The sequence below is a fragment of the Hyla sarda genome, chromosome 7, assembly GCF_029499605.1.
Source record: "Hyla sarda isolate aHylSar1 chromosome 7, aHylSar1.hap1, whole genome shotgun sequence".
NCBI lineage: Eukaryota > Metazoa > Chordata > Amphibia > Anura > Hylidae > Hyla > Hyla sarda.
In genome coordinates this window covers 228,267,516-228,283,271 of record NC_079195.1, presented here as the reverse complement: position 1 = coordinate 228,283,271, position 15,756 = coordinate 228,267,516, and the positions used below count along the sequence as shown (strand labels likewise).

Genomic DNA, 15,756 nt, shown 5'->3' with positions numbered 1-15,756 from the left:
CTCCTATATACAAGAATATAACTACTATAATACTGCTCCTATATACAAGAATATAACTACTATAATACTGCTCCTATATACAAGAATATGACTACTATAATACTGCCCCTATATACAAGAATATAACTACTATAATACTGCTCCTATATACAAGAATATAACTACTATAATACTGCTCCTATATACAGGAATATAACTACTATAATACTGCCCCCATATACAAGAATATAACTACTATAATACTGTTCCTATATACAAGAATATAACTACTATAATACTGCTCCCTATGTACAAGAATATAACTACTATAATACTGCCTCCTATATACAAGAATATAACTACTATAATACTGCCTCCTATATGCAAAAATATAGGATCCCCTGTGGTCCTGGGCCCCCCAATGATTGATTTCACTTGCTAGCGATGCGCTATGTGGCAGCGCGGTGCTTAGTCGGGGAGGCGGCCATTAGATTCCAGTATGGAGATACGTCATTCGGCCGCCGGTGCAGGATGGGAGTACCAGGGGAAGCCCTGCATCAGAACACCGATCATGGCGCCCGCACCTGCAGTGCTGGACAGCCGGTTCGCGCGTTCTATAAGGTATGTGGGGGCACATTGCGTATGCTGGGGTTACTTCTGGAGGGCTGTCTGCCAGCTGGTATCTGTATTAATGTACATGGAGTGGATCCACTGTTGAGGAGGAAGAGTTCTTCACCATCTGGATGGATCTACAGCACTGATCTGCTACCACAATAGAACCAAGACATTCAGGGTGGAAGAGAATCTGTTCATACAGTTGCCGGTGTAGTAAAGGGAAGAAAGGTGTCTAAAGCTACCTTGGTGGAATGGCTTAAGTCTACAGATTCTGAACGCCAGTGAGATCACAGGAGTTGAGCCACCAGATTCCATCATAGCTCAATCTACACTCTAGACAACCAAAGCTGGGGTCCAGCCTCTGGCATGTCGGTGCTCTATGCCGTGTTCAATTAAGTATCCCCCCCCCCCCCTTATGTTGCTATACAGCTTCCTTCTGTGCTGCCTGAAGACGAAATGGAAAGGGAAAATTTGTACTTACCGTAATTTTACTTTCCATGAGTCTGAAGGCAGCACATACAAACCCTCTCTACTATAGGTCATCTTTTTGCATCAGAACTGAGTCTATTCAATAACACAAGTGGATGAGGTTCTGATGGATGGTTATAGCCAGGCTAGGCCTGGTGCTTGTTAATTATCTTAATTGTTTGCTAGGTAGGCGGTCCTAGGATGAACTGAAAGGAGCTATTAACCCTTATGTGCTGCCTTCAGACTCATGGAAAGCAAAATTACGGTAAGTACAAATTTTCCCTATAATACTGCCCCTATGTACAAGAATATAACTACTATAATACTGCCTCCTATATACAAGAATATAACTACTATAATACTGCTTCTATATACAATAATATAACAACTATAATACTGTACCCTATATACAAGAATATAACTACTATAATACTGCCCCTATATACAAGAATATAACTACTATAATACTGCTCCTATATACAAGAATATAACTACTATAATACTGCCCCTATATACAAGAATATAAGTACTATAATACTGCCCCTATATACAAGAATAAAACTACTATAATACTGCCCCCTATATACAAGAATATAACTACTATAATACTGCTCCTATATACAAGAATATAACTACTATAATACTGCTCCTATATACAAGAATATATCTACTATAATACTGCCTCCTATATACAAGAATATAACTACTATAATACTGCCCCTATATACAAGAATATAACTTCTATAATACTGCTCCTATATACAAGAATATAACCACTATGTTAATAAATCCTGTATGTTTGACTGGTAAGCATATAGATACTTGTATTCTCTATTGTACAGAATAATAATGAATTCTGCAAAACTTGTCAACACTGAAGAACATTTGCTTGTTATAAAGGTTTATTTAATTTTTTGTTACAAAAAAATTCAATTGCTAACATATGCGGTGAGCTGTAGAGATGTAATATATCAATGTAAAGCTGAGTACTGTATATGACACTTCAGTAAAAAAAAATCCTTCGTCTCATCGCCCTTCACCTGTGATGTGAATAGTACTTGTCCTATCTGCCTTTCCAGCTTTCAACAGGCAAATGTGTCTGGTTTTACAGAATTATTCTATTGAAAATGTATAGATGAGTAATAAAGCCTCATTTAGGGGTGAGGGAGATAGAGCGCAGTTCACATATGGCAGATAGAATGCCTTCTCTTCCCCCTGCTGTATGTATTAGAGCCCGACAGCCAAGGAAAGGCCGGAAGGGGGGGGGGGGGGGGGGATTGGAGTGGATTAATATGAGGTCTGGCTCCAATGTACAAGAATATAACTACTATAATACTGCTCCAATGTACAAGAATATAACTACTATAATACTGCTCCAATATACAAGAATATAGCTACTATAATACTGCTCCTATATACTAGAATATAACTACTATAGTACTGCTCCTATATACAAGAATATAACTACTATAATACTGCTCCTATATACAAGAATATAACTACTATAATACTGCTCCTATATACGAGAATAAAACTACTATAATACTGCTCCTATATACAAGAATATAACTACTATAATACTGCTCCTATATACAAGAATATAACTACTATAATACTGCTCCTATATACAAGTATATAACTACTATAATACTGCTCCTATATACAAGAATATAACTACTATAATACTGCTCCTATATACAAGAATATAACTACTATAATACTGCTCCTATATACAAGAATATAACTACTATAATACTGCTCCAATATACAAGAATATAACTACTATAATACTGCTCCTATATACAAGAATATAACTACTATAATACTGCTTCTATATACAAGAATATAACTACTATAATACTGATCCTATATATATAAGAATATAACTACTATAATACTGCTCCTATATACAAGAATATAACTACTATAATACTGCTCCTATATACAAGAATATAACTACTATAATACTGCTCCTATATACAAGAATATAACCACTATAATACTGCTCCTATATACAAGAATATAACTACTATATTACTGCTCCTATATACAAGAATATAACTACTATAATACTGCCTCCTATATACAAGAATATAACTACTATAATACTGCTCCTATATACAAGAATATAACTACTATAATACTGCTCCTATATACAAGAATATAACTACTATAATACTGCTCCTATATACAAGAATATAACTACTATAATACTGCCTCCTATATACAAGAATATAACTACTATAATACTGCTACTATATACAAGAATATAACTACTATAATACTGCTTCTATATACAAGAATATAACTACTATAATACTGCTCCTATATACAAGAATATAACTACTATTATACTGCCTCCTATATACAAGAATATAACTACTATAATACTGTCCTCTATACAAGAATATAACTACTATAATACTGCTCCTATATACAAGAATATAACTACAATAATACTGCTCCTATATACAAGAATATAACTACTATAATACTGCTCCTATATACAGGAATATAACAACTATAATACTGCTCCTATATACAAGAATATAACAACTATAATACTGCTCCTATATACAAGAATATAACTACTATAATACTGCTCCTATATACAAGAATATAACTACTATAATACTGTACCCTATATACAAGAATATAACTACTATAATACTGCCCCTATATACAAGAATATAACTACTATAATACTGCTCCTATATACAAGAATATATCTACCATAATACTGCCACCTATATACAAGAATATAACTACTATAATACTGCTCCTATATACAATAATATAACTACTATAATACTGCTCCTATGTACTGTATATAAATATACATTTTCTCGCCCTGTTGCATTTTTTCTTTCCGTAGATTGTGATCTTTAAGTCATGTATAGAACTTTAGTAATTTTGTTCGTCACCGTTGGGTTAACAGGCTGAGGGTGAAGCCGCCATATCCGTCCTGTGTATTCTCCCGCACCCCCTTGTACTGCTCCACTTCACTTGCTCCGTTCTATAGGGATATTTGTGAAATAAAAGGAGATGGGCCGGGTCTTCTCAGCCTGGGATGACCTCACTAGTGGGAAATGTCTGTATTCTATCCGCTGTATAATGGGTTGCTAAGTGCCCAAAGTTAAATTATTCCGCACTTTGCAGTAAATTTCTCTGCCGGTCCCCGCTCTGGTTGTGCGAACCGCTCACAGTGCACTCGTATAATCGTCTTCTGTGTCCATCATGGCAGACGGCGCCTTCTCAGCCACCGCGGTGTCACAAAAACTTTACTGCAATTCTAGTCCTGACATAACAGTATCAATTCCTACTGCTCCCCTAATGCTGCAGATGTCACTCGTGCTGTAGGGGGTGCAGAGGCAATTGCAAAACTACAACTCCCAGCATGTCCGGACAGCCTTTGGCCATTCTTTTCCAACCAGTGTGCCTCCAGCTGTTGCAAAACTACAACTCCCAGCATGCCCGGACAGCCAACGGCTGTCCGGTCGTGCTGGGAGTTGTAGTTTTGCAACAGCTGGAGGCACACTGGTTTCGAAACACTGTTGTTTGGGCGGTAGAGGTAGCGGTCGATAAACAGGCATTTGCAAAACTACAACTCCCAGCATTCCTGGGATTGCTGGGAGTTGTAGTTTTGCAACAGCTGGAGGCACACTGGTTAGGAAATGCTGCTGTAGGGGATGGAGAGGTAGCAGTCGTTAAACAGGCAGTTGCAAAACTACAAAGGCTGTCTGGGCATGCTGGGAGTTGTAGTTTTGCAACAGCTGGAGGCACACTGGTTTCGAAACACTTGTTTTTTGCGGCAGAGGTAGCGGTCGGTAAACAGGCATTTGCAAAACTTCAACTCCCAGCATGCCTGGGCATGCTGGGAGTTGTAGTTTTGCAACTGCTGGAGGCCCACTGGTTAGGAAATGCTGCTGTAGGGGATGGAGAGGTAGCAGTCGTTAAACAGGCAGTTGCAAAACTACAAAGGCTGTCTGGGCATGCTGGGAGTTGTAGTTTTGCAACAGCTGAAGGCACAAGGGTTTCGAAACACTGTTGTTTGGGCGGTAGAGGTAGCGGTCGATAAACAGGCATTTGCAAAACTACAACTCCCAGCATTCCTGGGATTGCTGAGAGTTGTAGTTTTGCAACAGCTGGAGGCACACTGGTTAGGAAATGCTGCTGTAGGGGATGGAGAGGTAGCAGTCGTTAAACAGGCAGTTGCAAAACTACAAAGGCTGTCTGGGCATGCTGGGAGTTGTAGTTTTGCAACAGCTGGAGGCACACTGGTTTCAAAACACTGTTGTAGGGAGTGCCAAGGTAGCAGTCATTAAAACAGGCAGTTGCAAAGATTACAACTCCCACCATGCCTGGACAGCTTTTGACTGTCCAGGCATGCTGGGAGTTGTAGTTTTGCAACAGCTGGAGGCACACTGGTTGGGAAACACTGCTGTAGGGGTTGGAGAGGTAGCGATCGTTAAACAGGCAGTTGCAAAACTACATCTCCCAGCATGCCAGAACAGCCAAAGGCTGTCTAGACATGCTGGGAGTTGTAGTTTTGAAACAGATGGAGGCACACTGGTTTCAAAACATTATTGTAGGGAGGGCCAAGGTAGCAGTCATTAAACAGCCCGTTGCAAAACTACAACTCCCAGTATACCCAGACAGCCATTGGCCAACTCTGTGTAGTCAGACGTGATCCGTGCAGTCACTTGTTACTCTCTTGCACTGGCCTCTTTTTCTTTGGTCTATAATGCATTGTGTTTTAAATCCAAATGGTAAATGAAAAGTTGATTATTTACCCCTTTTTTTCTTTAGATACATTGTATCCTTTAAAAAGTGTCTATGTGTAAATCATCTTTGTTACAACAGATGAACTATATACTCACAGTCGGGCTCTTGCAATGACTTGGTGTTCTAGATCCAATATTTCACTGGGCTCTAGATCAGAAAATTAACAAGAACAAAACACATTTTGCTCTAGAACAGTGTATCCCATCCAGGGTACCACCAGCTGTTGCAAAACTACAACTCCCAGCATGCCTGGGCAACTGCCTGTTTAACACCTCTACAGCAGTATTTTTCCAACCAGGGTGCCTCCAGCTGTTGCAGAACTACAACTCCCAGCACGCCTAGACAGCCAAAGGCTGTCTGGGCATGCTGGGAGTTGTAGTTTTGCAACAGCTGGAGGCACCCTGGTTGGAAAACACTGGCCTAAGGCTGTCCGGGCATGCTGGGAGTTGTAGTTTTTCAACAGTTGGAGGCACACTGGTGGGGAAAGACTGACCTGAGGCTGTCCGGTCATGCTGGGAGTTGTAGTTTTGCAACAGCTGGAGGCATCCTGGTTGGAAAACACTTTAGAGGCTGTCTGGGCATGCTGGGAGTTGTAGTTTTACAACAGCTGGAGGCACACTGGTTGGGAAACACAGGTCTAGAACCTGTTTACAAGGTCTTTTAGAACATGGTAGAACAATGCTTAAGAATACAATATCTCTGTGATAACTTAGAACAAAAGATAAATAAAACGTGATTGTTAAATACTAATGCTCTTATATTTTAATGTGATGACATCATCATATGACATCATTGGGGTCCTGTAATTAGCATAAGGGCTCCCAGATATTCTAGACATCTCTGAAGTGTTCTGCAGCAATGGGCGATGAGGAGTTCTTACAAGGTCTCATCTCTGCCGGAGAGAAGCCGCCAAGACAAATCGATTCTTTATTGTTTACTAACATTATAAATCTCCTGACTTCTCCAATACGTCTGAGCGGGGACGGACTGTGCTGCCCCCGACCCCCCATATACACAAGGGGTATTACATCAGTCATCAAAAGACAAGAAAATAATGCACCTGAACCATCAAAGTGGGGGACATCATCATTATATTAACATGAAACTTGGCCACATGTTACTTATATGTCAACAACAAACACAGGATCGATGATTTAACCCTTACTCACCCCCTTTTGCCAGGGGCGGGGTTTTTGTTTAAAGTCCCATACAAGTCTATGGGAAATATATGTTACTGCATAACTTCCAAACGGCTGGAGATATTTCCATAATACTTGGTCACATGTTACTTATATATCCACTTAGAATATAGAAAATTCATAAAAAGCAGCACATCCAGAATAGTGAAATGGGTGCAAGCCTGTTGAACCTCGGTGCTCCGGTTCTTACTAGATATAAAATGGATAAAGGCAGCACACCACGATGGTATAATCCAAAAAATCGTGAATTTATTCCATGATGTAAAAAACAACGTTTCGGCGATCTCTCACCGCCATTGACTTGAAAATGGCGGTGAGAGATCGCCGAAACGTTGTTTTTTACATCATGGAATAAATTCACGATTTTTTGGATTATACCATCGTGGTGTGCTGCCTTTATCCATTTTACACTTAGAATATAGGATAGTTAATTTAACCCTTAACTACCTCCATTTGTGAAGGACGGGGTTTTTGTTTAAAGTCCCATGCAAATCTATGGGAAATGTATGTTTCCACATAACTTCCGTAAGGCTGGAGATATTTCACTAATACCTGGTCACATATTACTTATATGTCAAAAAGATATGATAGTTAAATTAACCCTTGCCTATACCCTTATATAAAAGTAGGGTTTTTGTTTCAAGTCCCATGCAAGTATAGATAGAAAACTAAAAAATAATAAAAAATAAAGGCTGGGGGTGGTTTATCATGATGGGGGCAGTGACCTGGGAGGATTATAACATTTAACAAGATCATGAGAGGAACTCTTTAAAGGGGTACTCCGGCGCTTAGACATCATATCCCCTATCCAAAGGATAGGGGATAAGATGCCTGGGGACCCCCGTGATCTTGCACGCCACCCCCCGTTAAAATCAGTCCCCGAAACGTGTTTACTCCGGGTCTGATTACTGTCGATCACGGGGCTGGAGCATTGTGACATCACAGCTCCGCCCCCGTGAGACGTCACAGCTCCGCCCCATGTGACATCACGCTCCGCCCCCTCAATGCAAGCCTATGGGAGGGGGGCGTGGCAGCTGTCACGCCCCCTCCCATAGACTTGCATTGAGGGGTGGGGCGTGATGTCACACGAGGGCGGGGTCGTGATGTCCCGGTCTCACGTCACCGTGGTCGGGAGCCGAAGCCTCCAGCGTTTCCTGAAGTTGCAACAGGTGGGTCCGGCAGCCGAGATCCTGGGGGTCCCCAGCGGCAGGACCCCTGCGATCTAACATCTTATCCCTTATCCTTTGGATAGGGGATAAGATGTCTGGGATGGAGTACCCCTTTAATGAGAGGACTAGGCAACTTCCTGTCAGGAGAGAGGGAGGAGCCAGATAAGTGCTGAGACAACACCACACTGACAATGAGAGGACTACACAACCCCGTCAGCTTTAACAATTCTGAACACCAACATGATGACATCACCGCTCTCCCTTGAATATCAGTGACGTCAGAGCCCCCCTTTATATTTCGGAGGATCACAGGTGACACTATAGAGAGGGATGACAATGCGTCATCCAGGATAATAGGAATTCACAACAGAAACCTTGTTTTCCCGCCGTTCATCCTCGTCACTGATTCTATTCCATTTCTCCGAATTTCAGAGAAAAATGAGGCAGCGCCCGGGAGCCCAGCGTGATTTAACAAGTGCCGGTGTGTGATCAGAGTCATTACCAGGAATTGGCAGACTCCGCCGACTAAATGGACCGGATCGCCTGTCAATTCCAATGTTTCCATTTTACTATGTTAAAAATCACTTCTGCAATATTTAGTAGAATCAGATCCGACATTTGGCAAATGGAGTAAAAAAAAAGAGATTTTATCGAGAGATTTTAGATGCAGTTTTTCTTACGGATTCTGTAAAAAATTTTCTGTTTCCTTTCACAATGACCGGTGGTGCAGCTGCCGTGGCCCTGTTCATCCTGATCTTCAAGGTTCATGAAGACAATTTTATTCTGGACAGCCTTAGGTCAGTGCTTTTAACAGGTGTGCCTGCAGCTGTTGCAAAAATACATTTCCAAACATGCCCGGACAACCTAAGGCCAGTGTTTTTTAACCAGTGTGCCTCCAGCTGTTGCAATACTACAACTCCCAGAATGCCCAGACAGCCTTAGGCCAGTGTTTACAACCAGTGTGCCTCCAGCTGTTACAAAACTACAACTCCCAGAATGCCCAGACAGCCTTAGGCCAGTGTTTTTTAACCAGTGTGCCTGCAACTCTTGCAAAACTATAACTCCCATCGCACCCGGACAGCTGTGCCTGCAGCTGTGGCAAAACTACAACTCCCAGCATGCTTGGAAGCCTTAGGCCAGTGTTTTACCAGTGTGCCTGCAGCTTTTGCAAAACTACAACTCCCAGCATGCCCTGACAGCCTAAGACCAGTGTTTTTTAACCAGTGTGCCTGCAGCTGTTGCAAAACTACAATTCCCAGCATGCCTGGACAGCCTTAGGCCAGTGTTTTTTAACCAGTGTGCCTGCAGCTGTTGCAAAACTACAATCCCAGCATGCCTGGACAGCCTTAGGCCAGTGTTTTTAACCAGTGTGCCTACAGCTGTTGCAAAACTACAACTCCCAGCATGCTCGGACAGCCTTAGGCCAGTGTTTTTAACCAGTGTGCCTACAGCTGTTGCAAAACTACAACTCCCAGCATGCTTGGACAGCCTTAGGCCAGTGTTTTTAACCAGTGTGCCTACAGCTGTTGCAAAACTACAACTCCCAGCATGCCCGGATAGCCTTCGGCCAGTGTTTTCAACCAGTGTGCCTACAGCTGTTGCAAAACTACAACTCCCAGCATGCCCGGACAGCCTTAGGCCAGTGTTTTTAACCAGTGTGCCTACAGCTGTTGCAAAACTACAACTCCCAGCATGCTCGGACAGCCTTAGGCCAGTGTTTTTTAACCAGTGTTCCTGCAGCTGTTGCAAAACTACAACTCGCAGCATGCCCGGACAGTCTTAGGCCAGTGTTTTTTAACCAGTGTTCCTGCAGCTGTTGCAAAACTACAACTCCCAGCATGCCCGGACAGCCTTAGGCCAGTGTTTTTAACCAGTGTGTCTACAGCTGTTGCAAAACTACAACTTCCAGCATGCCAGGACAGCCTTAGGCCAGTGTTTTTTAACCAGTGTTCCTGCAGCTGTTGCAAAACTACAACTCCCAGCATGCCCGGACAGCCTTAGGCAAGTGTTTTTTAACCAGTGTTCCTGCAGCTGTTGCAAAACTACAACTCCCAGCATGCCAGGACAGCCTTAGGCAAGTGCTTTTTAACCAGTGTTCCTGCAGCTGTTGCAAAACTACAACTCCCAGCATGCCCGGACAGCCTTCGGCCAGTGTTTTCAACCAGTGTGCCTACAGCTGTTGCAAAACTACAACTCCCAGCATGCCCGGACAGCCTTAGGCCAGTGTTTTTAACCAGTGTGCCTACAGCTGTTGCAAAACTACAACTCCCAGCATGCCCGGACAGCCTTAGGCCAGTGTTTTTAACCAGTGTGCCTACAGCTGTTGCAAAACTACAACTCCCAGCATGCTCGGACAGCCTTAGGCCAGTGTTTTTTAACCAGTGTTCCTGCAGCTGTTGCAAAACTACAACTCCCAGCATGCCCGGACAGCATTAGGCCAGTGTTTTTTAACCAGTGTTCCTGCAGCTGTTGCAAAACTACAACTCCCAGCATGCCTGGACAGCCTTAGGCAAGTGCTTTTTAACCAGTGTTCCTGCAGCTGTTGCAAAACTACAACTCCCAGCATGCCCGGACAGCCTTAGGCCAGTGTTTTTAACCAGTGTGCCTACAGCTGTTGCAAAACTACAACTCCCAGCATGTTCGGACAGCCTTAGGCCAGTGTTTTTTAACCAGTGTTCCTGCAGCTGTTGCAAAACTACAACTCCCAGCATGCCCGGACAGCCTTAGGCCAGTGTTTTTAACCAGTGTGCCTACAGCTGTTGCAAAACTACAACTCCCAGCATGTTCGGACAGCCTTAGGCCAGTGTTTTTTAACCAGTGTTCCTGCAGCTGTTGCAAAACTACAACTCCCAGCATGCCCGGACAGCCTTAGGCCAGTGTTTTTAACCAGTGTGTCTACAGCTGTTGCAAAACTACAACTCCCAGCATGCCTGGACAGCCTTAGGCAAGTGCTTTTTAACCAGTGTTCCTGCAGCTGTTGCAAAACTACAACTCCCAGCATGCCCGGACAGCCTTAGGCCAGTGTTTTTAACCAGTGTGCCTACAGCTGTTGCAAAACTACAACTCCCAGCATGCCAGGACAGCCCTAGGCAAGTGCTTTTTAACCAGAGTTCCTGCAGCTGTTGCAAAACTACAACTCCCAGCATGCCCGGACAGCCTTCGGCTGTCCGGGCATGCTGGGAGTTGTAGTTTTGCAACAGCTGGAGGCCTCCTGGTGGGGAAATTCTGTAGTACAGGGTAAAGTTGAGGCATGTCCTGTCTCCTCTTCTTCTGGAGATGTAGTCATGGTCTTGTTGGTGGCACTTACCTTCCCCATAGTGAATCATTGTGTCTGTGATGTGCGGCAGTAAAGCAGACGGCTCCAATCCTCTCTCACTTTCTTCTTTGGCTCATGGTGATGTCACACGGTGCTCGGGAGACTCTGGAAGACAAGCAGTGTGCAGGTGGTGAGAGTCGGGCGCTGCGTCCAGCCAATTCATCACGCTTTGTGTGTTAATGAGCGGCTCATGCATAGCGGAGTCTATAGAGGCAGCGGCGGAGTGAATGGACTGTCAGCGCCCGCGATCTGAAGGACGGCAGCCCTGTGAGCGGAATCCTCAATCAGGGGCTCCGGCAATCCCTCCAGTGACGGGGGGTAGAAGGAGCCCCCTGCCTCTGCCCGCGCTCTACAGCCAGATATACCGCCGGTGATGGACGGGGATCTACGCCAGGGCGACAAAGGAGCAAATATCAACTTTTTATTTTATTTGTTTTTTCGGGACAGAACCCTGCGCGCAAGTCAAAAAAATGAAAAATAAATTAACGAAAGCCCAGGGCTCAGAGATGAGTCTACAGGTTTTATTGGTCCAATGGAAAAACATTTTTAAAAAACAAAGTAACTTTTTACATAGTCTGGGTTACAAAATGCACTGACGTTTTATGTATACAGCTTCTATGAAGAACTACTGTGTCTCCATGGTTACAGACTACAGACCTGTGTGGTCGGATCCTGCAGTCATGTGTTATTCAAACTACAGACAGATGAAAGGGAGAAACACATGACAGCAGGATATCTATCTATCTATCTATCTATCTATCTATCTCATATCTATCTATCTATCTATCTATCCATCTCATATCTATCTATCTATCTATCTATCTATCTATCCATCTCATATCTATCTATCTATCTCATATCTATCTCATATCTATCTATCTATCTATCTATCTATCTATCTATCTATCTATCTCATATCTATCTATCTATCTATCTATCTATCCATCTCATATCTATCTATCTATCTATCTATCTATCTATCCATCTCATATCTATCTATCTATCTCATATCTATCTATCTTATATCTATCTATCTCATATCTATCTATCTATCCATCTCATATCTATCTACCCATCTCATATCTATCTATCCATCTCATATCTATCTATCTATCTCATATCTATCTATCTTATATCTATCTATCTCATATCTATCTATCTATCTCACATCTATCTATATATCTATCCATCTCATATCTATCTATCTCATATCTATCTATCTAATATCCATCTCATATCTATCTATCTATCTATCTATCTCATATCTATCTATCTATCTATCTATCTATCTATCTCATATCTATCTATCTATCTCATATCTATCTATCTATCTATCTCATATCTATCTATCTATCTATCTCATATCTATCTATCTATCTATCTATCTATCTATCTCATATCTATCTATCCATCTCATATCTATCTATCTATCTATCTGTCCATCTCATATCTATCTATCCATCTCATATCTATCTATCTATCTATCTCATATCTATCTATCTCTTATCTATCTATCTATCTATTTATCTATCTCATATCTATTTATCTATCTCATATCTATCTATCTATCTCTCTCTCTCATATCTATCTGTCTATCTTTCTATCTCTTATCTATCTATCTCATATGTATCTATCTCATATCTATCTATATATCTATCTCATATCTATCTATCTATCTATCTATCTCATATCTATCTATCTATCTATCTATCTATCTATATATATATATATATATCTACAGCTCCTATACAGACCTACAGGGGTGTAGCTATAGAGTTAGCAGTCACATCTGGGCCCTGATGCCTAAATTGGCCCCAAAGCACATCTTCCCCATTAAAGACCAGTAATATAATTGGCATATGGGGTCTTGTTGTAGATTTTGCACTGGGGCCCAAAAGCTAAAACTACCTCTGCAGGTCTCCATGGTAACAGACTACTGTGGTGGCGGTGGAGAGTATACTGCCTTGTGGGAGTGTAGGGTATTTAGGGTGTCGCTGTGCAGAATAGTTAAGGGCGCTGTTAACCCTTGTCACTCGTGACGCCAGGGTGAGGGTTAAATGCTGGGTTTCTTGATAGGCCTATTGCCACCCTTCCCAAGAGCAATAGGTGAATGTAGAATAAAGGATTGTCCACAACCGCTGTTAACTGAAAACTTGCAGGAACTTTTACTGAAGAATTTCTGTACATGTAGAAACAGTAACAGTCCAGATAACAGAGTCTCTATAGATATAGCTGAGCAGCGATTGACAGTCGGTTGGGATCAGATAAGCCCAATTCAGCTTCTTAGGGATTGTGTAGCAGAGATCCGCTGGATTTAGGGGAGTATTTAGGTCCAGTGATCTTGCGATGAGTAGCGGGGAATTGCTTAGTATATCCGTTATGTTAGAGGCCGCGGCCGCAAGGCTTTGACCTAGTAAATCGTCTTGTAAGCTGCGGAGGTCCTACCTCTTCCAGAGTCAGCAACCCAAGAGAGGGATCAAGATGGCGCGGGTCCCTTATATGGGCAGGGGCCGGACGTTTTTGATTGGTCCGTAACGACTGTCACTCACCGTTACAGTGCATTGTGGGTGATACGTGACGGGAACCTCCAAAGGTCCTGTAGCAAAACAATAGAGTTTCAACCTGATCACGTGACCCGCAGGTCCTGCTACGCTCCGAACAGGTAGATAACTAAATACATACATATCTATACTTATACTTATATTAATAAGAACTTCCATATAGTCATTGACTAACTGAAGGGTGACAAGGGGAGAACTACAGAAGAGGGACCCCGACGTCCTAGGGACTCTGACTATGGGGACCTCTATAAAGGTAACGTATACAATACGGTACTGGGACACCACACTACAGTTTAACCCTGTGTAGTCTGATCTTACAGTCCTGTGTTACACCACTTTTAGAGATGAGCGAACTTACAGTAAATTTGATTCGTCACGAACTTCTCGGCTCGGCAGTTGATGCCTTTTCATGCAGAAATTAGTTCAGCTTTCAGGTGCTCCGGTGGGCTGGAAAAGGTGGATACAGTCCTAAGAAGGAGTCTCCTAGGACTGTATCCACCTTTTCCAGCCCACAGGAGCACCTGAAAGCTGAACTAATTTAGGCAGGATAAGTCATCAACTGCCGAGCCGAGAAGTTCGTGCTCATCTCTAAGCACTTTCTCAGGCTCCTCCTCTTGTTTGACAGTAGGAGAAGAGATGGAAGGTAGTAGCGCAGGGCTGCAGGATCAGACTACACAAGGCGGATTTGTAGTCTGTTACCATGGAGACATGTAGGAGCTGTAGATACAAAACAATAAGACATTTGTAATCAAGACGTCTGCACATTGTGCGTCAGAACTGGAACAATTGACAACAAGATTACAAAAGTCTACACACCCCTTTAAGTCTAATGCAGGGGATTTGGAGCTCTGTATCAGATCAATGGATCCCACCCCCTATAAAGATATTAACCTATTAAGGTCTATGGTACTTTTGTAATTGTGTCATTTTCTGAGAAGCTTATAAAACACGTGAAGAGCGGTGACATTACATTACAACCATTGTGCAGTTTTCCTTGTATCCTATGTAAATCACTTCCTGCTGTTTATTTAGTTGGTTATAATTTATTGTCCGATTATAGATAGAACATTTAGGCCAGTGTTTCCCAACCAGGGTGCCTTCAGCTGTTGCAAAACTACAACTCCCAGCATGCCCGGACAGCCAAAGGCTGTCTGTGCATGCTGGGAGTTGTAGTTTTGCAACAGCTGGAGGCACCCTGGTTGGGAAACATTGATTTAGGCCATAGAACTAGTGAGATGTATCACAGGCTCCTATGAATGTCTCGATCAGCCGGGGGTTATTGATCGGCCTCATACAAGGGGATTTCTCTATTCAAATGTCAACGGAAGAAGAGACGTCTATTCTGATTCTTTCCCTACAAAGACAATTGTTACACAAAATCCATCAAGTTGTATCTGCACAAATACATCATCCATATTCACAGCAATAATATGTTACATGGAAACAAAAGAGGAAAAATAATAATTATGTGTTCAGACCCTGAAATAGAAAATATAGTTATATCCTACATTATTCTCCAGAGCTGCACACACTATTCTGCTGGTGAGGTCACTGTGTACATACATTACATTACTTATCCTGTACTGATCATGAGTTATATCCTGTATTATACTCCAGAGCTGTACTCACTATTCTGCTGGTGAGGTCACTGTGTACATACATTA

General features: G+C 42.3%; 1 protein-coding gene across 6 annotated transcripts in view; it reads right to left on the bottom strand.

The window, feature by feature from the left end:
* Positions 1–15,756, bottom strand: part of DAB1 (DAB adaptor protein 1) — a 705,741-nt gene that overhangs the window by 250,106 nt on the left and 439,879 nt on the right. For 5 of the 6 annotated variants that reach the window (XM_056532962.1, XM_056532964.1, XM_056532963.1 and 2 more), the window contains exon 4: positions 11,523–11,636. The exons of the other annotated variant lie outside the window; for it this stretch is intronic. The gene's annotated coding sequence lies outside the window, so the exon portion shown is untranslated. The remainder of the gene's footprint in view (positions 1–11,522; positions 11,637–15,756) is intronic. 6 annotated transcript variants of the gene reach the window in all.